The sequence below is a fragment of the Bombus bifarius genome, unplaced genomic scaffold, assembly GCF_011952205.1.
Source record: "Bombus bifarius isolate JDL3187 unplaced genomic scaffold, Bbif_JDL3187 scf7180000008056, whole genome shotgun sequence".
Lineage (NCBI taxonomy): Eukaryota > Metazoa > Arthropoda > Insecta > Hymenoptera > Apidae > Bombus > Bombus bifarius.
In genome coordinates this window covers 760386-785750 of record NW_022884421.1, presented here as the reverse complement: position 1 = coordinate 785750, position 25365 = coordinate 760386, and the positions used below count along the sequence as shown (strand labels likewise).

The following is a 25365-nucleotide window of genomic DNA, read 5'->3' as shown; positions in this document are numbered from 1 at the left end:
AGTTGCAAAATTACTTCAACTTCTATCCCCTAGAAAAAAGAAACAGAACATTATAAGAAACGTTGTTGATTTTAGTTTTCAAAATTGTTCAAATATGAAATGTCCAGGATCCTCTTGCACATATCAACTAACATCATTACTGAAATTTTACAGGTGATAAATCAAGGCTATTAACATTAATAAGTTTGGTAATGAAACGAATGAGATTTTACAAGTAAATTTGACAAATTACAAGTCATTTGATTATCACGATTATTTAACACAAAATTGCAAAATTGTGGAAATGATGTCTATAACTTACGATTATTGCTAACTCGTCAATTCACTGACATTATTTGTTGGTAACTTACTATACAGAAGTATCATGAAACGAAAGATTAAAGAGCGTCGTTTCGTCGCCATCGGTGAACCACGATGCTACATTTTTTTAGTGATTAAAATAATCACAAACATCAATGATCGAAATAAGATAAATTTCATGAACTAAAAAATTGCCAACGATATGGCTAACTTAGATAACGTCGCAAATACAATATACTAGTCTGGAAAAATTAAACCTTATAAGTTATAATGTAGTATATCTCAATTTATTGCTGCTGTCAGAGCGAAATATATAAAATTCACGCGGCAGTCAACACGTTTACGGCTTTCCTGAATGTCGATTAACCCTTCTCGAGAAACGATGCTCCTGCTTTTCATTCTCCGCGAGTTCTCCAGGCTGAGTGTTATGAACACGTTGTGCAATGTTGATGAAAAGCGGTTCGGATACATCTCGACGAGTATCGTTCCGTTCTTCGCCGCTACGAACAGAGGAGAAATCCTTCAGGCCGCGTCGCGACGTCTCCTCCAGATCTAAAATTACTAGCAGCCGAAGACGATGCATTCGCGGTCCGGTGAGCCGTGCGAAAACGAGCCACTACAGGCTTACGCCCTAATACAGCCCCTATTTTTGGACGTCGCGCTGACGCCACGACGGAGACAACTCTTCGCAAAAGAAAATCGACGTTCATCCCCCCTCCCTGCAAACCTCTCTGCGTTTCTTCTCCTCTACACTTCTCCTCTATTTCTCAATTCGTTTTTCTTTCTTGCGCTAACAACACGTCGAGGAAACGTTATTATTACTTTTTCTTATTGCTCATCACGCTGCTAAACTTTAACTTCGATCCATCCTTCTCAGGGAGGGAGGGGGCGAGACGGGGTGGAACTGCGTTGCAGAAGCAGAATATTTTCATGGCTGGTTTTGGAGACCCGAAATTAATCGGACCAGAAGAATCGAACGCTGATCGTTTAATCCTCTACACCGCGGAACTTTTCATTGTACGGAACGATCAGCAGCTTTTATAGTGAAACTTGTTGAAACTAAGGATTGCGTTCGGAAATAAGAGTTATAGGTGTGGATTCATTTATGTAGTATGTAGGTTTATTTATTTGTTGGTATAATAAGTTCGTTCGCCTCTTGGTGTACACGATTAGAAAACAGTATGAAAACAATTAAAGAAATTTTGTCCGCGCGATTGTACAAAAGTATTATTCTGATTAGAATATAAAAAATGTTATGGAAGTTCTGAGACTATATTGTAGAAATATCGAATTGATGGGAAAAAGCGTGATTTAAATATGCACTCAGAGAGATCTTTCCTTTTACATATGTAGCAGTTTACTTTAAATTTATTATGTGTGTTTTACGTTTATAGGTAATAATTATCAATTTATTAAATTCCTTTCTTTTCGTGTTATTTTTCAAAATCGTGACAATAACGTTTCGTCCCGTAAGATATTAAAAGGTCTTTCTACCATTTCCCCGATATTATGCAATTCAGTGATTAAGATTCTCCTCTTCAAAATGTATTCAAATCTCTCTAATGTATTCGCTACGTTACAGTAATAACAGTGAAGAAAATTAAATGAATAATTTGTAGCGTGTTATTTATGCATGACGAATTTACGAGCTAGTTGAATACGAACAAATAAAAATCTTATAAATCCATATGTAAATAGAATTAACGAGAACATGTCACTGAAAACATTATCGTCTGTGTACAATTAGATCGTTCAATTATTTCATAGATAGTTATAAAAACAATGAAATAAAACAGTGATAGCGTAGTGAAATATTTATGTATTTCTTTAATTAAGACGGCAAATATTAAACTTTCTTAAGGAAGTATATACTGTCATAGGAGATAATAAGATAAAAAATTTTAAACATTTCTGTCGCCTGCAAACAGGAATTAAATATATAATCTTGAAAAGAGTTGATGAGCTACTTTAAGTTTGGCAAAGGATAATTAAATTCTAAGATGATTACGTATAATAGGTGTAGAATTTTATAAAAATTTATTTAATAATTCAGAGGATATTAAACTTTGGAAATGTAATTTACTAAGAATTTTAGATCGTTATTTTTCCAATATTTAACGTACTCGAAATATTTCAAGAAGATTTCTTGTTCCGTCAATATTGAAAGATATTAGATACAAAGAAAGAGAGAGGACAGGTAACCGGCAAAGGAACGAACGTTTCAAGAAAAGCAAGCACACCTTCTTTCATCCGCAAACAGATCGTTTCATTAACAAATCAGAGGTTGTCCGGCACGTTTCATTAAAAGCACTCGGAAGCATTCCACGGTGATTTTCTAGTTATAGGAACACAGACAAACTCTTGCCGCTCGATGTGTATCGGGTTACGAGTTCGTTGTTGAAAATAGCCCTTACCCCGTGGTACTAACGGTAAAGACTTAAAGTAATCTCCGGCCAAGATACGAGACCGGAATTCGTTTTCAGAGCAGTTTTTAGGCGTCCTGATGAAAGAAAACCGCGGTGTAACGTGGCACAGGGCTAACGAAAAGAAGAAAAAAAAAGGCGAGGAAGAAAAATGGAAAAAGAACGAAGAAAAGAAAAAAGAGGGAAGAAGATGGGTAGCTATCAGAAAAGAAACAGGAAGAAGAGACGGAGGAAGAGAAAGACGGATTGCGAACTGGTGGTTCTTGCAGCGGCTAATTATCATCGTTAATTTCGCCTGGAAGATAGAAAGTCGTCTAGACTCTAAAGTGGAACAGTTTTTCAGGTTTTGCTTTGGCCATCTTCCTCCCTCTTCCTTTTCGAGCCTTCGCGTTAACATGAAAAAAAAGTCGTTTGCTCGCTCGAAAGGAGGGCTTTTAAGCGGCTTAAGGATATTTGGCAAACCGGACGAATGTTTCTTTTATGTGTCTCCTTTGAGACATGTTTCCACCACTTCGCGTTCTTTCTCAACCCCCCGCCCCTCTTTCTTCACCGTCTTTCGTTCTCCTCCAGAGATAACGAATTATAATTGCTTTTCTAACGCAACCATCTGAGAAATTGTAGGAGCAAGGAAGTCTTCGCTTACCAGAAGCTTCCTCAAATTTTCGCAAGGTTTGTAACAGTGGAATACTTGTTCCTTTGATCTAAACATTCTAATTATATATACGTTGCATTGGCTGAATGCTTTCTTTCAGAAAAATGCATTATTAAAATGCAGACCAGACGCATGTTCAATTATTAGGACATTTTATAAAATAGTTCGGTAATGATACCTAGAAATTATCTTTTGTAAATTTCCAATTGCACTAGATGAATATTTTACAAAAGTACGTCTACTTTGTTGTAAAGTTTATTATAGCGTCTGTCAACCTCGTAGCTTTGTATCCATTTTGCGTTGCTTGCATAAAAGCAAATGTTATATTAGTAATAGTTAATTAACGATTAATACTAGCTTCTGCTACAGTATAACGTAAACAAATGTAGTGTCTTACATAAAATATAAGAAACATTATGTCTAAGAGGTGAACAACCCGAATGACACGAGTTAGTTCGTCTGAACAGGTTAAAGGCGGAAGAATAATAACGGGAGAAGGTGTCAGAGGTGTAGAAAAAAGTTGGTGAAACAACGAGTCGAAAGGAAAATATAAAAGAGACCGAAAGAAGCCACTCGTCGAGCCCCTAAGAAAGTGGCGGAATTCCCAGTTACGCCCCTAAGGCTAGCTGAAACGCGTCGCTTTTTGTTCCATGACAGATCCATGGAACTTTACATCAAACATATCTCTTTCACTGGCAAACACGTACTACAAAGGGTTAATGTTGTTTGTCTCACAACTGCTGAAAGGATCACGGGAAGGATCCATTAGAACAATGATTCTCGATTTTTTATCCCTGGAAATGAGCATGAAAACGAAGTACGAAGTGTTGTGTATTGTCTTTACAAAAATGCAAATTTTCCAGTATCCGCCAATTGAAACGTTATTTGCTTCGCAATCTCTTTTTCCCAAAACTTCATCGTTTTACGATAATTTATTTATGATGGGAGATCGATGTCAGTTTTTGTCATACAATTAATCTAAGATTAATCTCAATTTCATTATAAAAAGTATCATTAAATGGTAACCACAATTGTTCGAATTGTAATATTTTGTATTCCTGATTATAGATACAAATTATTCATAGTACATATAATAACGAAAGAAAATTAAATATACTGAAATTGAATATCGCATTTGAAGCTTTTTTCATCATCTACGTGTGATTCATTGATAGCAGTCGACTGTCAAAAACCTCAGAAAATATCTTTCAGATACGATTCTTCCGCAACGCCGACCAAATCTATTTAGAAATCAAAGGCAGTGCATCGATACAAATAATTTCACGGCTGATAATACAATGGAACAAAAAGCTTCTGTTTCCATCTCTGTTGCGCTCGTTTGAACACGAGCTGATATATAATCAGAATACACGTTTCTACATGCAACGGGACAAATTACACGTGCAACGATTCGTTTTGCCGTTTTCGATAAACAAACGAAAGCCAGTTGAATGGTTTCGGGCAACCGCGACAAATCGAAGCGTGTCGCCTCGCTCTTTGACCGATTTGCCTGGACCGTAATTTTATGAATGGTCGTTGGCACGCGTCGAGCAAAAGCGCAGCCGCGATGAAATCACGTTACGTGAATTTCGGCCGCGAAATATGCAACGAAACACGACATTCGCTTCGTTTCTGCCACGATTCGCCTAAAATGGGAGCTTCCGAGAACGCGACTTCAAACAAGCTGGAAAATATTCGTTACAGCCTCCGAAGTCGCGTTGCAAAGCTCGATCATAATTTCAATTACTCGAATATCTTGAGGTTGCTAAGTCGGTTCATGTCAAGTATCGTTCGATACAATGAAACTTTAATTACATGTAGCTTTTTAAAAAATATCGTATATTTAAGCCTCGTGAGTTCTTCGGGCCACTCTCAACCAAATCGTACGTTTCTATCGTTAGAAAATTTCTTAAGTTCGAGGGAAATAAAATAGAATTTCGAGGATAGGAGTTAATCGAAATAATTGCCATATGATTTCATTCATTATCAATTTTAAAATTGAAAAAGCCTTCGTATGAATTTTTCTTTTCAATTCTTTGTAATTTCTTCCTCTATGAATCTCTTTAAAATAATTGATGTAGCAAAAGACTGCTTTCTCAAATGCTAAATTTATCTCTCCGGACGTAATTTTCCCAAATTTAAATTCACGTAAGAAAATCGCAATATTCTGAAAATTTCATACTTTTCTTGCGAATCCTCTTGAATATAAATCATAGTAAGTTTCTGACTCTCTAATATGATCGACAATAAACAGTAGGACAAAATTGAACGGGCATTATCAGCGCGGCAAATTCAAACTTGGAAGAAACATTTCATATGCAGCAATCTGATACAATGACTCACACAGTGATCCTCGATGGAATTGCATAAAATCGGTCATAAAATTCGCCAAATAAATCTTCCGCTTCCTTTTCTCAGTCCTCTCCCTTACCCTTTTTTTTATTTTTTTTTTTTTTTTTTTTTTGGTTTATATCCTTCGGTCGCTTTTTTTCATTCGCTCTGCCGCTTTTTCGGAGGATGGATGAGCGAGGTGGAAGGGACTTTTGGAACATGGCCAACGCGCGAGGGCCGAAAGAGCTCGCGAAACTAATGACGAGACGAACTCAAAACAACAGAGGCATTATGACCATTAAAATCTGCGGATTGCAGTCCCTTTTGAAAGTCTGGCTAGGCTTTAAAGCCCGCCATCGGACCACGAAGCGACAATTTTACGGCATAATAAAACTTCGAAAACTGCGCACGTAAGAACTGATGCGTCGTTAATGGCCGACGTTGGCCCTTGGTATCGGCGGGAAATGTTGCGGATTTGTTCCGTTGGCCGATGTGTTAACCCCTGCTTTATTAGGGTCGTTTTAGCTTCGACGTGTATCACGGATCGTTTCTTGCCACGCATGAATGTTGTCTGATTGCAGTTTCTGCTGAAAGTGGAACTGAATTTATGCGCTTTAAACAGAGATCGCAAACTTTTTGAAACTGAAACATTCGCAGCGGACAAGCAACAAAATTTGCAGTTCTAAGTTATGAATGGACACTGATAAGTAAATTTCTGGACATAAATGTCACGGTATACGCCGATATACGGAAAGTGATACATAATTGATTCGTATTACCAAGGAAAGAATTAGAAAGACAAATTTATACCAATTAATATTAACCGTTGCTATTATTAATATTTATTCAATGTGTATACTTAAGAGCTGATTAACTAATAAGCTAACGTAAGATCAAGGGCCAAAATTAGCGCGTGTCCAAATAGTTACGAACGACACTATTTCGTTACGATGCTAAATAAAACTTTGGAAATGCTGTATGTAGCGAATGACGTTTTCTATGTTTTAAATCGTGTACATATGTTCATGAGTCACTGTATATGTAAGTGTGAATTCGAGATATGAATATTTATGAGCTGAAAGTTAATTGGAAAAGCTTGCTCGTTGTATCGCACGAGTAATGTCCTGTCGAGATAATATCGATTAAGAATGAGCTGAAAGTCTCGCCACGTGTTTATCTGATTTATATCGTCTAATAGAGGGAAACTCGGAGTAAAATGAAACAATTAAGATTTAATCACGCAAATTACAAATGTAACAGGAACAAGTATATTTTTTCCCATTTTATGTTATACACTTTTATTTTCGTCTATAAAGCAATATTTCACTTTGCCTCACCGTTTCGCCTTGTTCTACAATGTTGGTCGTGTAATAGTAGTAATTAGTAATTATCAAGTTAATCGGTAGCTATTTAACTTCTTAACTACCCCTGTTTATACTATCGGTTAAAAATGCCGGATTTATCGCCCCCTTTTATTATTTGATTTATAATACCCGGTATGACAAGCATAATTCAAGATTATATATCTTTGATAATCTAAATAGCTTACGTCGAAAATAACCGTAACATTATCATACCAATTTAGATACTACCAATTTATTTAGTTACACATTTTGTATAAGAATAGAAGAGACGAATAGCAACGGTAGCCAAACAACAATGTTTAGGAAAATAATAAAACAAACATGAAAATGTCAAGAACCATCTTGCCTTTACGTTTTTTTTTTTCTGATTAAAATAAAAATGCACCGCTTTGAAAATAAATCAACGTCATTTATTTATCCAGAGGAAGAAACACAGAGAGAGAGGACGCGAAACAAAACCGCAGAAGTAATTTAAACCAAAGAGGAAAAGAAGGAAAGGGTTGATACTGCCTACTATATATGCCTCCTGTCTATCAAAATTATTCCAACAAGTGTCATTCTTTGCTTTCGTTTCATCGCCGTAATTATAATCGTAATCGTACTAAGGTCGAAATCGTAATAAGGCAACTACGACGATTATAAAATATACTATCTTGGCTGATATTTCGCAACGTTGTCGAGATCAATTTAACCACTGAACAAATATGGCTCTCAGAAACTAAAACTACACCGATTCAAAGCTAGATAGAGGTTATTTATTTATATATTCGATATGGAGGAAAGAAGAAGGAAAAAAGAAAGCAGCAAAAGGAGAAGGCTGCATAAAGAGAAGAACACGGTAGAAAACAACGTTGACCCAATTGAGAGAGGGCGACAAAAATTCCAGCTGGCCGAGCTGTGTGGGAACGCGACTGTATTCAGGTGCACGTAGCACCGTACAAACAAACCCATTATTTTAAAATAATGTAAAATCTTATTTTCCCCGGTAACGAACGAAAGTCGTTATGAAGAGAAATAGGTCGAGCTGGAATCCGTGCTTTTTATCCCTCCGTTGGACGAACAGGAAAAAGGAACTATCCAGGGCGGGACAGCAGCGCGTATAATAAAATACCGCAAATAGAAAATTGGTGTTCACCGGGCAGACCTGAATGCACCACCGGTGAAATTAAAATGTTACGTCACCGGCTGTCTCGAGGATTACCACTCGTGAACGGGTATTTTAAGATCTTATTTAACATCCTCCCGCGTGTGCCACCCTTCCTAGTCTCACTGATAACGTGAGAATTACCAGCTGCTCTATAGAGACAACGCTGCATAAAGAGGATGCTTCCCTCCTTTGTCGCGGCTTTTCCCTTTCTTTTATATCTTCAGATACCATTGTTCGATTTTCGCATTCTTTTTTCCCCCCTTTTCTCCTTTTCTTTTTTGCAAACGAGTAATATCGCGCTCTCTCCCCGATTCACAAGCAACGATCGGACCCGTCATCACGCAAGGATAATGCAGCTTGGAGAATTTCTTTGAGACTAAATAAGAAGCGCGAAGATAATGTTCGTTAGACAGAGTCTCTTAGTTATTTTGTTACGAAGCGAAATTGTTATCAAGCGAAATGATTAAGGGACGAGTTGTTTGGTTCGAGGAGACACATGTTACAATAAGAAACAATTTCTTTGTCATGGTCGGGTCTTTCGATATTTAGATGTTTTCAGAATTTTCGAGGTATTTGTGCGGTCCATCGTCGTGCGAATGCTTTCACGGAAGTTTCAAAATTGTCCTTAGACTATCGTAAACAATTTTATTATAAAAACGTTCAACTAGAGTCGACTTGTAAATTCTTAGAGAGGAAACAGTAAGAGTTGGAAACGAAGAGAGTTCGAACTTCGTATCGAGGTTCAGGCGTGAAACGTAGAAAACGGATAAAAGAAGAAGGTTATTTTGAAACGTAGGAAACGGATAAAAGGACAAGAGGGATGTGAAACTTGGATCCTTCCCCATCTCGTATATCAGCCAGATGACGTAAGAAATCGAGGGCTGGTGCAATAGCCCAGAAAATTCTTTCCCGACCAAGGTATATGCGATCGCTTAACGTTGATCCCTTATCAAGGGCACTGCGGTAATGAGTTGAATTAATTAATTAATTTTCCTGTGTTCTCGCTAATATGCACACTCTAATCTTCTGGAATTATGTAAAGACCACGGGGAAAATTGTTATGTGGATCACGTTTCCACTTTTTACAAGAAAACAGTTTTAAAATTCTATTACCCTGCCAACTAATTTCTAAATTGAAGAAGAATAACGTAAATTGATTGCACAAAATTACAGGTGAAATGTTATATTGATGTAATTTTAATGCAGTTTTCAATTTAAGGATTTTATAACATTTTAATCTAAATGGATAATCTAAAAGAGGCGAACAGAGCATGACCCATAGGTATTTTAGAGCGTGTAAAATGTATAAAAGATGCTTATTATAAGAACAGATGGAAAACGTTTAAAGTAATATTTTGTTATACAGAAAGCTTTGCTTTCAAGAAAATGTATTTTTTTCTAATTCGATGAGTAGAGTCGGGTTTTTCAGCTTCCCTCTAAAAAAAAAAAAATATACACACAGTATTTTTCGACAAACGAATATTTTTGTACAAAAATACGAACAAAAAAACGAAATAAAGAGAAGTTCTACCCAACAAAAATTTCCCTTTACATATTTTTCTACGCATGCGTTTTCATGCTTTAGTATCATGATATAAATATAATCATAAATATAATAAAATAGTTTAAATAAATGATTCGTTGTATCAAATCGTAATTTTTTCTCTTGCATTCGAAACAAAATTTGTCGAAGCCCGTTTTCAAAGATTACTGTAAATCCTTTATATCGTAACGAAAGACTCACATACGTAACATATCAAGATGTTGACATGACCAAAATTTCATTAACGTGGCATATCAAAATGTTAAGATAGGACTAAAATTTATTATTTCTAGGTTCTAAAATAGCATGAAACTTGAAATAGAAACTCAGGTTTTTCGATGACGCAAAGCTTTTCATCTCTATTGCATTTCTGTTTGCTTACACACGTATAGTTTACGCGCCATTTAAAATGGCAAGTTCGTTCGATACAGAATTTTACAGCTTCAACTTTGTTCCGATGAATTTATCGCCGATGCTTGAAACCGAGAATTCCGGGGAAAATTTCTCACACGACCTCGGCCTTAAACCTGACTCACCATGTGTGCACGCCGCTGAAGAAAAAAGAGGACCGAATATTGCGCAAACAGATGTATAACAGTCACGTAACATGTTGCATTATCCCACGTTAACAGAAAGTACGATTAATCGTCCTTTTGAATATGAAGCAAAACTTTCTTCGAAATTTTAATCGACTTAATTATAAGTATACAAATTACATTTTCCATTTATTACAAACAAGAAGTAGCAACGACAACAGTAAAGAAGATATAAAATAGTGTGCTACATTTTTATGCCAGAGTCGATATTTTCTCTTACTCTTAACGTCGGTGTTCAAACTATCTTCACTTAGTCGTGTAATATTGTCAGGTTTCAATTAATATTAACTACCAAGCAATCTTAACTTGCTAATTGATCATCGATAATTAACTATATCTTTTTAATGTACAACATACCCAAATTTCCAAATAGAACGTAATATATGAAAGTAAAACTTGGTTACTCTTTTATGAAGTCGTAGACGGATATCACGCGCTTCTAACATCACCTGATAAGCCAAATTCTCTATTACAAAACACAGTTTCGTCTTTTATCCCTACCGCTCGATTCTAACAATCTAAAGCGAACTAATCTAATTCCGGTACAAAACTAACTTCAGAAATTCTCTATCGGAAGAAATCACCTACTCAACACCCTATCACCCTAACACTCATGTACCATGATCCACGGTTCCTTTCTCCTCTCGAAAAATACCGTCCGAAACGAAGTTGCCGAGAATTCGGTTAACGCGATCGCTCATTGCTTAAAGAAAGACCGATAACTCGTTTGGGAAAAAGAAACGATCTACTTGCTGAAGCCAGGGCGGTGACTAACGAGGATGCCGATCTCTCGGTGACTCCTACGTGGCCGCACCTGCGACTTGTCTGCTGCCATATTTTACGCCAAAGTCATTTCCATCGCCGTGAGAAAGTTCGAGGTTCGCTTTCACCCCTGATTCCTCCTTCTCTATCGTCTCCCTCTCTCTTTCTCTTTCTTGCTCCCTCGTTTCCCATCTATTGCCCTCTTTCCGCTGGGTCGCGGCGACCGTAACCAACTCCTTTTGCAATAACTTTTAAAGGAGCCCAGAATTAATATATTTTTTCAGAGCGCACGCCGGAATGGCTGGCCGGGTGCCGCGGTCGGGTATTGAACGCATAAATTACGCGGCTCGAGCCAAAGTGCTGCGATTGAAGTGCTTTCTTGCCCCTTCTGCCCTTCCCCTTCGGCTCTCCCGTCGCGCTTTTCCTCGTTTTTTCCTCCTTCGTCGCCCGCCTTCTCTCTTTCCCGCCTATCTCCGACAGCTCGACCACGAAGAACCCCTTTCCATCGACGCTCACCCCCCCGTTCCACTTCCACGGAATCCAAACTCCGTGCGATGGAATTAGTTGGTAGTTGTGATTTAGTTTTGGTTCGAATACTACTCCCCTCTCTGTCCCCTTATACGTCCCTTCCGTACACTTTCTATCACCTTCTCGTTCTCTTCTCCATTCGCCTCTCTTCGTTACAAACACGGTTCAGTTTCGTCTCTCTCTCTCTCTCTCTCTCTCTCTCTCTTTCTCTCTCGTCGTTCAAGTAACCCCTTCGACAAGTTCCACCCAGGGAATTTCGATTTTCGTCACGGCAATGCCAATGTTCGACGAAGGGATTCGAGGTTTGGTCACGGTGACGCATAGACTGGATACCATCTAACAAGATCTTAGACCGTCTTATGACGCTTTGACACGGAATGAATAATTTGTCGTCGAGTTTGAGAAGCATTGAGAAAAGAGAGATACGTAATCGTCTGGTACACGGTGGTACACGGTGGTACACGGAGTAGTTTACAGTTGCCAATCGATGATTTTAAACGGTGGATTTTTATACATTTATGGGAAATTTAAAAATGCAAGAATACATAAAACATTGAAAATATAACACTAGTTATGGCGTTTAATAGGCGAAACGTGTATCCGTGTGAGTTCTGTCCCTTCAATTATTTCCATCGAAATATGGGTTTGCATAAATATCCACAGTCTAGTCATCGGTTAACGACTGTAAACTACGCTGAAGACTATTACGTATAAAATAATTATATATCTCTTTTTTCTCTAGGCAAATTAAACTCAATGATATTTAAACGTAAAATACTTATAACGTTTGTCTGATTCCGCAAATATTCGTTCCTGAAAAATTCGAAAATTACTTCTCGTACGTTTGCTTCTTGTTTACCGTATAACTTATGCTGCGGGTAAATCTAATACCATAAACTTATACCGAATTATCGATATCATGTTCGAAGATGTTCTCTTCATATTTATATGATTTGAAACAATACTGTAGAGTTTTGAAAATCAAATGACGCGATTGCCAGAGAAACATGATTTATCAGCCGGGTGAATCATTTCTTAAATTTTTCCAGTTACGAGACTGTTCCTTATATGCGAACCTTGCGTAGGAATACTCGTTTTCTATTCAACAAGGACGTTGATTTCATTTACGGCCTACTGCTCGAGAAATTTCTAAAACAACATTCAAATTCAAAAAAAGAAATGTAATATGGTTGGCATAGTCGCAAATTAACTTAATTTTTTTCTTTGTATCTAAAATATTTACTTCTTGTTCTTCCTTGTGATATAATAAAAAAAAAAGTATTTTTTAAATTAACTGCTTGCAAATTACAATTTTAACATAGAAGTAGATTATAAGCAAGCGACTAAACATTTCAGTAGAGAGTCGATTAGCCATAATTCATAAAACGAGATTACAATTTTAATTTATAAATCACAATAATTAAATAATAATTCACGAAAATAATTTATAAGTGTAATTTACGAAATACATTAAACCGTATTTTCTGGTAATTACAAAAGCTATCTGTTCAAGTTTAGACAACGGTATTTAAAAATAAGATAATCGCTGTAAATCATTTTTAATCAGATCTCGGAAGCGAGAAGCGATAATGGAGCGTGTTAAATGAATTCAGACAGTAGCACGTGCGATAGCGACATGTTAATCCTCCAGTTAATTCAATCCGTTTCATATTTTACGATTAAAAATTAAACGCAAACCTCGATCAATCATGAAAAGAAAGAATCTTCGAGTATTTACTGCGTTGATTTCAAGATAAGTTACGTTAAATCCTCGAAAATAATTTCTCCAAAATTAAACAACAATTTGCGTATACTGTTATTTCAAATACGTTTCGACAAAAATGGAAACTTTTTCGAATCATGACTCTTATCTCGCGTACATCACGAAATGACAGAAAATGGACGAATCGAATCAACGAATCGGAGAGTCGAAAGAGTCTGGGACCGCTTTGAAGTGCATCGGTCCTCTGCGACCACTAGGAGTGCCAATTCTGGTAGAAGCACCGGAAATTGCGTCACGGTAGCTAACGGGTTTCTGCATATTAGCTCACTCGTCCATCTTTCTCTCTCTTTTCATACTTTTTTCTCTCTTCTTTCCTTTTCTTTCCATTTTTACTTTTGCATTTCGAACCTCGGTTCGAATAATTCCAAATATGTACATCTATTTAATCCTGACACAGCTAGCCACGAAAACTTTTCTTTGCATAATACCGATAATTTTTTCTAATTGATTGTATACAGTCACGTGAATCCTTATAACAGATTATTAGCATCTCGGTTCGAGTCGTAAGTTCAATTTTATCACTTTTCGGAGAGATTGGTTTATTTTAAACATTTGAGCGGTTCTGCTGTTCGATTAAACTTGATAGCTTCAATAGGAGAGAAATTAACATCGAACTACAACGTAGCAGGAGAACATTTATTGCAGCGTAGGACGAGATTTTAATTGAACAATATTTTTGTAAAAAAAAGTGATTTTGTTTTTAATAAACGCGACCTAGTTTATATGTACGTTCAATTTATTAAATGACCTTGTTATTCCGTGAAAGTAAGATATTCTTCATGCTGAAAATATTTTTTATTATTCATAATATTTCTTATATTTCTTATATTACGTTCTTTCTTATAAATATTATATATAGTAGATATCATAGATTGTTATATACTAATTTTGTATTATAAATAATTATCCGTGACACATTTTGTACACACGTAGTCTGATATTATTTTACAATTTAATTTTCCTTCCTTGATGAAAAGATAGTGTTTCATAAGACCAAGAAATGAGAACCTTTTAAAAAATATTACAATGGCAGAAAGGATCAAAGGAAGCTTGAGAATGAACAAAAGTACATTATATTATTATAGAGAAAACTTTGATCAAGATAATTTTATATTTTATACAGAGACAAAGATACGTATCAGAATTATATTTTTATGTTATTTCTGTATTATTCTATATTATTCCGTATACGTCAAGTAAAAATATATACGCGTCCACAAAACATGTCACACTTACTTAAAAACATTATTTTATAATTTAAACGAATGGATAAACAGATGAAACGTTCATTCCACAAACTTTTCCCTTAAAGCCTTAAAACAGCTACACCTTTTCTCGAAGAAAACTTACAATTTACCAAACAAATCTCGCGAGTAAACGTTGCAAACATTACGTTAAATCCACCCGACAGTTCTTCCATTTTCTTCACGGAGAATAATGAAATCCTTCGCCGAGGCGTTTTCTTCTCTGTTATTCATAAAAATACTGTGGGAAGGATGAAAATTCATATATTCAAATTGATTCTCGTGCGAAAGAGGTGAAGCGCGATCTCACTTCCGTCGTTAAGAACGGAATTGAAGTGCCGATGCAATCACGGGCCATGCCCATTGCTCGCCAACTCTTTTCAGCTCAAGCAAATCAAGCGTATTTAACAACAGATTGCCAGTGTGGAATAACAACGTCAATGGTTGTGCGCGCTTGATAATACCATTGACCGATCCCTAACTAGTCTTTTCCCTCGAAAAATTCTCAAATCAATAGAAAATCGGTTCACCGAACCGAATACTAAATTCAAGTTGTCCTGAAATTGCGACGACGAGTACGATACATCGATACGCGTTTACTTGGAAAATTTAAAGAAGATTTGTTCGTACGTCGAAAGTTCATCTCAGATAGATTTTCGTAAAACGAACTGACAGAAATATCCTTTTATTGCTGTTTGAAAAATATTAAAAAGAAAAAGCTGTTCCATCGTATTATATTATAGCTATATCGTTTAATTCAGATATGTGATAATGCGATATAAATCCGCAGTTTTAATCGGACTTTCGTTAATTAGAATTAAAAATTCATCAAACATAAAAATCATAGAAATCTGAAATGAAAAATTCCTTTTCATTCCTTCATTTCTCTTCTTCGTTCCAATTACTCATTTTTAAAACGTAGATCTCAGATTATATCTCAGTTTTACAGTCCGGACAATTCTAAATCCTAATACGAATCTAAAAGCTAGTAGCGTCGACGAAGTTTAATCACAAACAGATAAGCCAGTAACGCTCGGTAAAAGCAGTTGATGAGTCAGACAATGGATACGAGACAAGTGTTATACTATCCAATTTTATGGTCACTTAAAGAGCGAAAAAAAAAAAAAGGAATGGAAAATAACAAGAAATCCGGGAAGATTTGATTTAACAGTATCTTTAAACGTCTCTCGAAGTACAGGTCGTAGAGGACGCCAGGAGAAATTTATTTCCGTGTGTACAGACGATATACGCTTCTCAAATTGAAGAATTGATGGACAGGGAAGCGTGGAACGAGAAATTGAAGGTTTATTTATCGCTCGCGGAGTTTTGATCGAATCGGTTCCTCGGCTCCGTGAATGGCTGATAGGAAATCCGAAAACTTCGAAACAATCTCTCGAGGAGACGCGTGGCCAAATGAAAAAGAAGATAAATGGAATTTCGCCTGAATTCTGCAAAGCTGTCGAGATAAACAGTTTCCAGGTTAAAAAGATTCGATATTGTAGTATCTCGATGATATTTCTCAAAATCTCAAGCCGCGTACTTCCTATGGGTTTTTGTCGTCGTTTCGAACATAATCAGCAGACTGTGAACTTTCGCGCATTCATAGGAAATTTGAAGATACAAAAATGCACGGAATGTACGTAATATGCAAAGATGTAGAAAATATCCGAAATATATTTTCTACGCAGCTTCTATTTTTTTAACTATACGTATTTAGCAAATTACATTAATCGATCGAATCATATTTGCGCAATTTCCACGGTCGTCATGCCTGATTTATCTCGTTTAAGCGTCAATTAATGACCACGTGAAGTCGTACATAACTTACCCACAAAAGTAACCATTATTCAATAACCGAAATTTGCGTGCCTTATCCCTTAGTTAAAATCATCCATCATCAACACCTGAAACTTTCTAAAAGGAAAAACGTCCACTTTGTACAATCCACTGTTTAATCCCATTGAAAGTAACATTATTATGCGGAAATAAATAAATAACCAAGTGAAAAAATACGTTGTAAATAAGTGAAAAAATTCTTTTAGAAGTTACCAAATTACAAGAAGTCCACGTGCTCGTCGACAATGTTACATACTATACTGGTTATTTATATTATTATATCGTTGTTCGAAAAGTTCGTAGCGTTTCTATTTTGAAAATATCGTACATAGCCGAATAATACAGAGAATTAAGACGAAACATCGAAAATTCGTTAATAAAAAAAGTTTTATTTTGCGTTTAAGTTGAAACGATATCGAACCTCGTATATCCAAGAAATTTTCAATCTTCACTGCAACGTTCACCTCTAACTGTCTTATTCATCGAATATAGTATAATCTCGCTATTTTATGGTCTTTATGAAACCTAATCAAAAGACGTAAACAAGAACAAGAAGTTACTGTGAGTATTTAAAAGCTATTGGAAGGAGAAAAACGAGAAAACAAAGAAAAGACTCTGGAAGTTACATGTACGAGCAGAAGAAAGTCTAACCCTGATTAAATCTTTCTGAACTTTCACTACGAATTTACCGAACAACCTGACGGTTATCGGAGAATCGTTTGGTTCGTTCGATTGGAACGCGTGAACACGGTGAAAATCGATACGAACGCGATCGAGAAGAGATATTCAAAGAGCGATGCACGATCCGTAGGTTGCACTATGTCAATTATATTTAGCACTTTGCCATATGATCTCTTCCACTGACTCACAACCATCGGACGGAACGTTTCGCGAGCAAGAGTGAAACGAGCAGAACGAGCGAACCGCACATCGGAAACAGAGGCGCGTGTACATCGGGTTCTCGGTAGACTCTGCAATGATGCCTCGTTTGTCAGTGACTCACTAAATGCACGATATATGCACGTGTATGTCCGTGCACGCCGGCTGTACGCGTGTAGGATGATACCGATACAAAGTGGACGAGATTCGAGCAAGTATCTTGACTGTATGCTGAATCGTGCCATTCATTAACCAGATTCCCCCTTTACAATTATTTTGACCGCGACGCATTATCGGTAGTCGTTTCTCTGTTCGCCTTGTTATTTATGGTATTCGACGAATTAACGATGGCCCCTTAATGATCGAATATCTTTTGCTTTTCCACGGACGATAACCGCAGTTGCATTCCGCGTTAAGTTCTACATAATTTAAGGATATCGCGAGAAAAGTTTAAATACATTTATCGTCGACCAAGTTTCGAGGACTTTTAAAGTGTAACGAAGTTTATCTTCTTCGTATTTGACGTTGCATGCATATACGCAACATTGTATGATACTTTCGTCAAATATTATCTAACTATGTGATAAATATGTTTATAAAACTGATCTCGAAATAGAGCGTTACGCGGTCTTTGCAAAAGTATTGGAAAAAGATATGTTTCTCTTATTAATGATCGATAAAATTAACACTTTTCACGCAGTCAAAAAAAGAACTGGATTCTACAAGAATTAGAATTCTTTTCTACGTTAAAATTTGTATTTCGGTAGTTGTATATATAACTGTTATAAAAATTTCATTGTGATATTTTAGTATTATATACCGGATGAGTCGATAAGAGAGGTACTATCTAAAAGAACTCCTTATCTATCGATTTTTATCGAGAAGCGTATTAAATGAATTACGTTGCATTTCAAGGGACTCATCGGGTAAATGCAACTTTATTTTCTAATATATTTTCCGAGATATGTAAATGACCTTGGGCTTTCCACGTGACGCAATATATTCTTCATGACATTATTTCATCCAACTGGACATTCTCTACAAAAAAAATATTAACCTACTTATGGCGAAAATCTATTAGTTTGGCGGATATTTCAATTTTAATTTGTTTTTCGTACGTTAAATTTTACAAGTTAAAGTTAAAATATCTGCCAAACTAATGGTTTTTCGGCATAAACAACTTAGCACTTTTCTGTAGAGAATATCCAGCTGGGTCAAGTAATGTTATAAAAAAATATACAGTGCTATTTAAGACACTCCAGGTTTTTTTATATCTCAGAAGATGTAAGTTATAAGAAAATAAGATCTTGAATCTAGTTAGAAATTAGAAATATAATTCGTTTAAGAGATTTCTCGAACAAATCAATAAGTAGCGAGTTACTTTAGATAGTACTACTTTTTATTGACTCACCATGTACATGAAGAAAACTTGATAACAACGAAGTGGAGCATATCGACCATTTAATAAACGAAATCGCAAGTGGATCTAGATGTGAGAAACGTCGTACATGTAATGGAACGAGACATCATATGACGGCGACATGTTTGATATCTTGGCACGTCACATCATATGCATAGTAGAAGATACGTCACGCAAGTGTCAGTTACAGCAACCAAGCAACGGGATGACGCGATGCTGACGATATTGCCATTACTGCCGTGTCTATGAAGTTTCATTTTTTGCAAATTAATAACATCGTTGCTCACGCGTTACGCAAGCCAGCACACGATTAGGCTAACTTCGAAATGACTACACGCCTCAAGGATAAAACTGTTCTACGAATAAAGCGTGCAAATGGCATCATCAATGCTAATAAACAACTAAACGTCACAAACTATTGGCTCATGCTTCCTTTTATTCCTGACCTAGAATCGACCATCTGCTCGAAACATTAAAGATTTATTCGCGAAAACGCGTTGCGAAACGATATTCAACGATATCGCGGAACAAAATTTTTAACGATGGAATAACAGAATTAAAATGTTCCTTGTAAGCATACCAATTCGAATAATCACAAGAATACTTAATTAATATTAAAATTCTAGTTTTCTCGGAATTTTATCACAGCAATGTACATACGTAGTGACGATATTTATTTAATCCGTTGTAGTTATATACCGCCAACAGCGGTTTGATTCTATTGGAAATATAGTTGGACGCTGCCCTGGAGAATATAGCCAAGAAAATATTTATTTTGGAGAGGAAAATATTTTTGGACGGCGTTTCAGCTAAACTCTCGAAACACACGGAAATTGATTTTTTTTATACCATCCTGAGGGTATTTTACTAAAAGTAATATTTTCTTCCTCCTTTCTTTAGGTAAATAGAGATATAATTATCATTCTTGGCAGTTTTTTGCGCGCATTATTTATCAGTAATTAACAATTACAACCTTTTTATCGATTTTTGAAAATTATCCTTCGCACGCTACTAAATGTATTGTATTAAATAATTTTGATATTTCATAAACAATTATATATATAAACAGGAATACGTTATAGTTGTTATTAAACATTTACGGATAGGTAACAATGTAAGTAATAGCTGTTTAAGTCTGCGAATCATTTTAATTACCTTCTTTTAACTTGTAACGAACGACATAGAAGTTATTTCAATATAAAACTAATGTGAAATTTTATCTTTACAATTTAATATTTCACAATAGTAATGCTAACAGCGCGAAAACTATGCTTGCAACAAATGTCTTACTCGCGAAAAAAGTAATTCGTATAAAATAATCCGTTATTCCCATTGAACGTTTTAAGTTTGAAATATCTGAAAAATATCCAATTATCGTGAAACGTTTTTCTTCCTCTCTCATTCAATTACATTTCTTATAATTTGTTCCTTCCAAAGAATCTTCCCGATGCACTTTATTCTCGAACTCTTAATCTCTCGGAATCATGAGATCGTCCCCTGACGATCGAAAGCTAGTTTGGAATTCGGAAGTTCCAAGTCGAATTACGGAAATATCTTGAGAGTTCCGTATACCGTCGACCTTATCCTTTTCTACTACGGATCTTCTCCCCAAAGATTTTCTCGTCGCTCGATTCTAAGCAACGTAATAAAACGTGGTAAAGCATGAAAATCAGTCGATCGATTCTGTCGTAGAATCGCCTTGAAGATATTGTATAGAGTCGAAAAGAAGTTAGAATTTTTCCAAGCGATTATATCGCAGCGTTACGCCAAAAGCACAACTTAATTAGTATTGATCTTGAAATTATAAACTAAATTATAACTGTTACAGACTTTCGATATAATGGTAATAATAGTAATGATCATTTGTTAATGTCGACGGAACAAGCCCTTCGTTACAGTAAGTGTGTAAGTACATAACTGTAACATAATGTAAAATTACACGTAGCACAAAAAGAACGGGAAAAGTTAATTCGCGCGAAATTACGCTACTGATTTTAGGAGTTACATGCTCGATGATTAGAGACACTTATATCGGTCATAAAGTGTGCGATGAGTTTCAAGCACGAAGAGTAAGTGTATGTATATAATGATATATAAATTTTATTGTATTTACTTTATAGTAATTTGGATTTATAGTCTGGTGATTCCAAAAAGGGTAGTTAACGTAGCTTGTGATTATTGCAATTTATCATTGAATTATACACTTCGTCGTAAAATTCATATATTCTTGCTACAAATATTTCTAAGCTTCATTGTAAGTATATAGAAATAAGACAACGAAACATTTGTAAAAAGGATATTCATGCAAGTAGAATAATTGAGTAACCATAAAAGAAATTCTAAAGTAATTGCAAAGGATATTGCTGGCTATGAGATTCCATTACGCTATAATATATAAAAAGTGGAACATTCGGAAACAAAATGAGGCTAAATAGCATCATAAATCTTTTAATTGAAGCTGCATTAGTTTCGGTATAATCGGTTTATACCTACCGATTAAGTATTAAAGTCACAACATGATTGCAGGTTTCTTTAATACGTACAAAACTCTGTATCAAAAATGTATCGAAAATAAATGCATTGAATTTCTCGTTATAAAAAGTGATTCAATTTAAACGAGTGCAAAATTGACAGGTTAATAACCCGTACGAAGCGTACAATGCGTTACGAGTGTTACTAATTACAAGCTTGGTAATTGTACGATCGAAGTTAATTTACTGCGGAAATTTCGTATAAATCCCTATTAATATAGTAGCCGTAACGAATCATTTATCAATTCTCAAGTTCTTAAAGTCTAATAAATAATCTGATAAAAGACTTGTTTCGTCCATGTTATATGGCTAAAATTGTATATCTTAAGCGAACAAAATAATATCTAATTGAACATCTTTTAAAATATAATAAAATGATTAAATAAAGTTTCTGAACTTTGTATATTCAAAAAGGTTCCAGTTTCTATTATCAATTGACTTATGTATAACTTAAGTCAATTTTAATATGTCAGAAATATAAATATCGAATAAAAATATTTGCATCTGCAGGTATTCTATTTAATAGAAATAATAAATAAATGATAAGAATGAATCAAACAATATTGTTGTCTCAAAGCATATTACACGTTTTTGAACTTAATGTCTGGTATTAAAATTTTGCAAAATATTTTAACCTTTATTTTTGAATAATATTAATAAATGTAAATTTCATTTCCAGTTTCGTGAATAATATTACAATATTTTATCTGTCGATAAATTTAACGTACGGTCTTCATGCCACGAATGTTAATAACCAGTGTTTCTGTTTAATTACATCAATCAATCAAAAATGTTTTACATTATACTTTATAACGTTTTCCTCGTTAATCGCATAACTTAAAGATGAACTTCGTATTGCTGAAAGAAAAATGAAATCAATTAGAGAAACTGACCTGACAACATAATCACTAGAACAAAAATATTGGTGGCAATTATTTTTTATTTATTGGTTCATGAACCACCGTAATTGCAACGATTATTAGTGGTGGTAAATCACACGGAAAATTCATAAGGATAAACGAATCGTGAGAAGATTATTATATAGAAAATGTGCGTTGGAACAAAATAGTACAGTATATACAAATTCAATGGGTGTACAAATGAATAATTCAAATTTCTGTAGTGAAACTAAGTTGCTTTAAAAAAAAATACCGCAAGTTTTATCAAAAGTTCAATCAACGTATTTATCGTTGCTTTCTATGACTTTAAGCCATCTATTAGGTAAATGATGATTCCATCACGAAAAAATGTGGTATCTTCTTTGTATAAGATCCAATATTGATCTTCATTCTTTGGACAACGCTAGACTGCACAATGTTTCTGTGACAAAAGACATCGTGTCCTGGATGGAACGTCTTGCAGTATCCAATTTATTCACTAGGCATTGCTCACTCGGATTATTATCTATTTCGATCGATGAAACACGCCTTATCCAATTAGTGGATGAGATACAAAAATGACTTGACAATTGGATCTTGTCTAAGGACGCATTTTTCCGTGATGGAATTCGTCGCTTATCCGATAGACACCTTAAACTTATAGAAAGCAACGGCGAATACTTAGAGCAACCTGCTGTATTTTTTTTTTTTTTTTAATAGACTCCGAGTTTCACTGAAGAATTTTGATTATTCGTTCGCACAACTAATATACGAAAAACAATAGGAGTATTTGTATTTACGAAACGTAATGTAACATATATTTTGTTCGTATTTATTCATAGCGATCTTTGATACCTTATTATTCATAACATTAGTAATACCTCGAAATATCATTGTCAATTCCAACGATAATATTAGTGGTAGATTCTAATTAATATTTGCGCGATTCTGATAAGACCTGCGCGAAGAATAAAAAAAAATCTAGACAGCAACACCTCAGGAGAAGCTGTTTCCTTAATACGTTAATGATATCAACTTGTGAAAACTACGTCGGATGCGAACCTTAATTAATATTAAACTATTTACAGCTTTTAACGTCATAATACCGTCGCCGATCCCTTTTGAATATTTATACCGGTAAAATTGGCGAATTTTTCCGCGATCTCGTAACTGCGGTTGCACTGGAAAACGCGCTGCGAGCCATCGTAGACCGGGCTTAATAAAAAAATACGCCAGCGAAGCAGCATAAAAATTTTATAGTCTTCGATGGCGGTCTTCCAGGCGCAAACGGAGAGACGTAAAATGCGTAATGACGCTGAGAAATCGAATAGAACGGGGAAAAGGACTGTTAGCCGCGAGCAAATCGATTCTGCGGTAAAGCGACAATTATACGAGTCGATGCGAGTAATGGACTGTTTCCGTTAATCGTGCAAATAGTATTTCCTCCGTTCCTTTCTTTTAGTTGTCGTTACAGAAAATGTTATTCATTGTAATTGAGTCGTTCTTGCTAGCCATGTGAAAGATGATTTTATCCTGCAAATTGGAAATTAGAAAATAAGGTTGAATTACGATTCAGACTTTTGTGACGTTAATTTTCATTTAACAATAATAATAGATCCTTTAGGATCTCGTAGGTTCTCTGTGGATTCTAAGAGACAAGAAAGTTGATAAATAGGTAAATAAATCAATCACGTTACCAACGTTACAGGTTACTTATGAAATTTTATGTTCTTGTATTATTGTCTGTGCAAATTTTTTTCTAAAAGAAAAATATCTTTTTGTATATAAAACGTGAAAGATATATTTATATGTAATATTTCATACCGTAACTTCTTTTGGAATTATACTAATGTTACGAACAGTTTCTAGTCTCTTACTACGCCTGATTAAATGTTGTACGTAGAAAACATACATCGTAAACTGGTACTAAGAAAAACACTGGAGTTTAGTTAGCACCAGGTCTCGAGTTTTGATTTATGGTTGTGCTTTTTTCGAATAAAAACATTGACAAAAGACCGATCGTGTCGTAGGATGCTATCTTTAAATCAACATTTACTCACAATCGTATTTTTGATCATTAAATTTCTAAAAGTCTTACACGCGATGATATTGACCATTTCGTATGCAACGAGTTGGAAAATAAAAGTTTGACGTTTATCGGAAACGTATGTGTCAAGTTGCACGTAAAGTAAGCACTTATATACGTACATACGTACATATACACGTACGTAGAATAAACATATGCATAGCTGTCGTGCCACAGCGGTGCTGGTACCTCGAGGAGGTCCTGTCAAAAGGCAGCTGTCACGTCTCTTTCCGGCTGTAGCCCCGAGGAAAGACTGTCCATGGGGTCCACAGGCAACACAGTCATAGATGGTGGTATTTTTTGAAAACATCGACAAAACGAAGTCTTTATAATTATCACACGCCAAAGATACTCAGGGCCAAAATGATTATTGAAATTGAAGTTCTGCCCAGTTGTATGGAAAAATTATTATACAATATATCGATAATTGTCGCGTACGTGAACAGAGACTTCCTTCTTAAGATCTTAAGGATTGTATTAAAGTAAAATGTACTGAATTGTATTAAAGTAATAATATTATAATCTTCGAAAGGATAATGAAATAAAATATATGAAAGATTTATATCTTTGCAAATTTTAATCTCATTAGTGTATGATAAAATGTAATCTTAAATGTAATCTTTATGGTGCGAGCTTGCCTGAATATTAATTATAGCGCAGTTTATAATAATCGTATTAAAATTTCAAAGCGATTATAGTAATTTACGAAACTTCGTTGATTCTTATTTCCATTATCTGTCCGTTTAGTTTTCGTCTCCGGCTGTATATTAATTATGAAATAATGAGATTGATTTAAATAACGACAGAGACAAAAATTCAAAAATATCTTTGATGGGGAAGTCATTTTTCAAAACTCCGATCAAAGGAATGAATACGGTCGAATTAAAAAGATGAATTTTCAACGAAAACAATTTCATATTCACGTTGACCATTTCGTGATACAGCATGGAACAATATATTGTAGAATATGCAGAAACATGGATATACTATCGTAAACATCTGTTACTAAATAATCTACGAACAGCGTCATTACCAGCCAGAGTTTGCAGGATTTGTTAATCG

At 35.2% G+C, this 25365-nt stretch overlaps 1 protein-coding gene across 2 annotated transcripts in view; it reads left to right on the top strand.

Annotated features, from left to right (window-relative positions):
- Nucleotides 1-25365, top strand: part of LOC117208097 (E3 ubiquitin-protein ligase MIB1-like) — a 159764-nt gene that overhangs the window by 128380 nt on the left and 6019 nt on the right. The window lies entirely within an intron of this gene.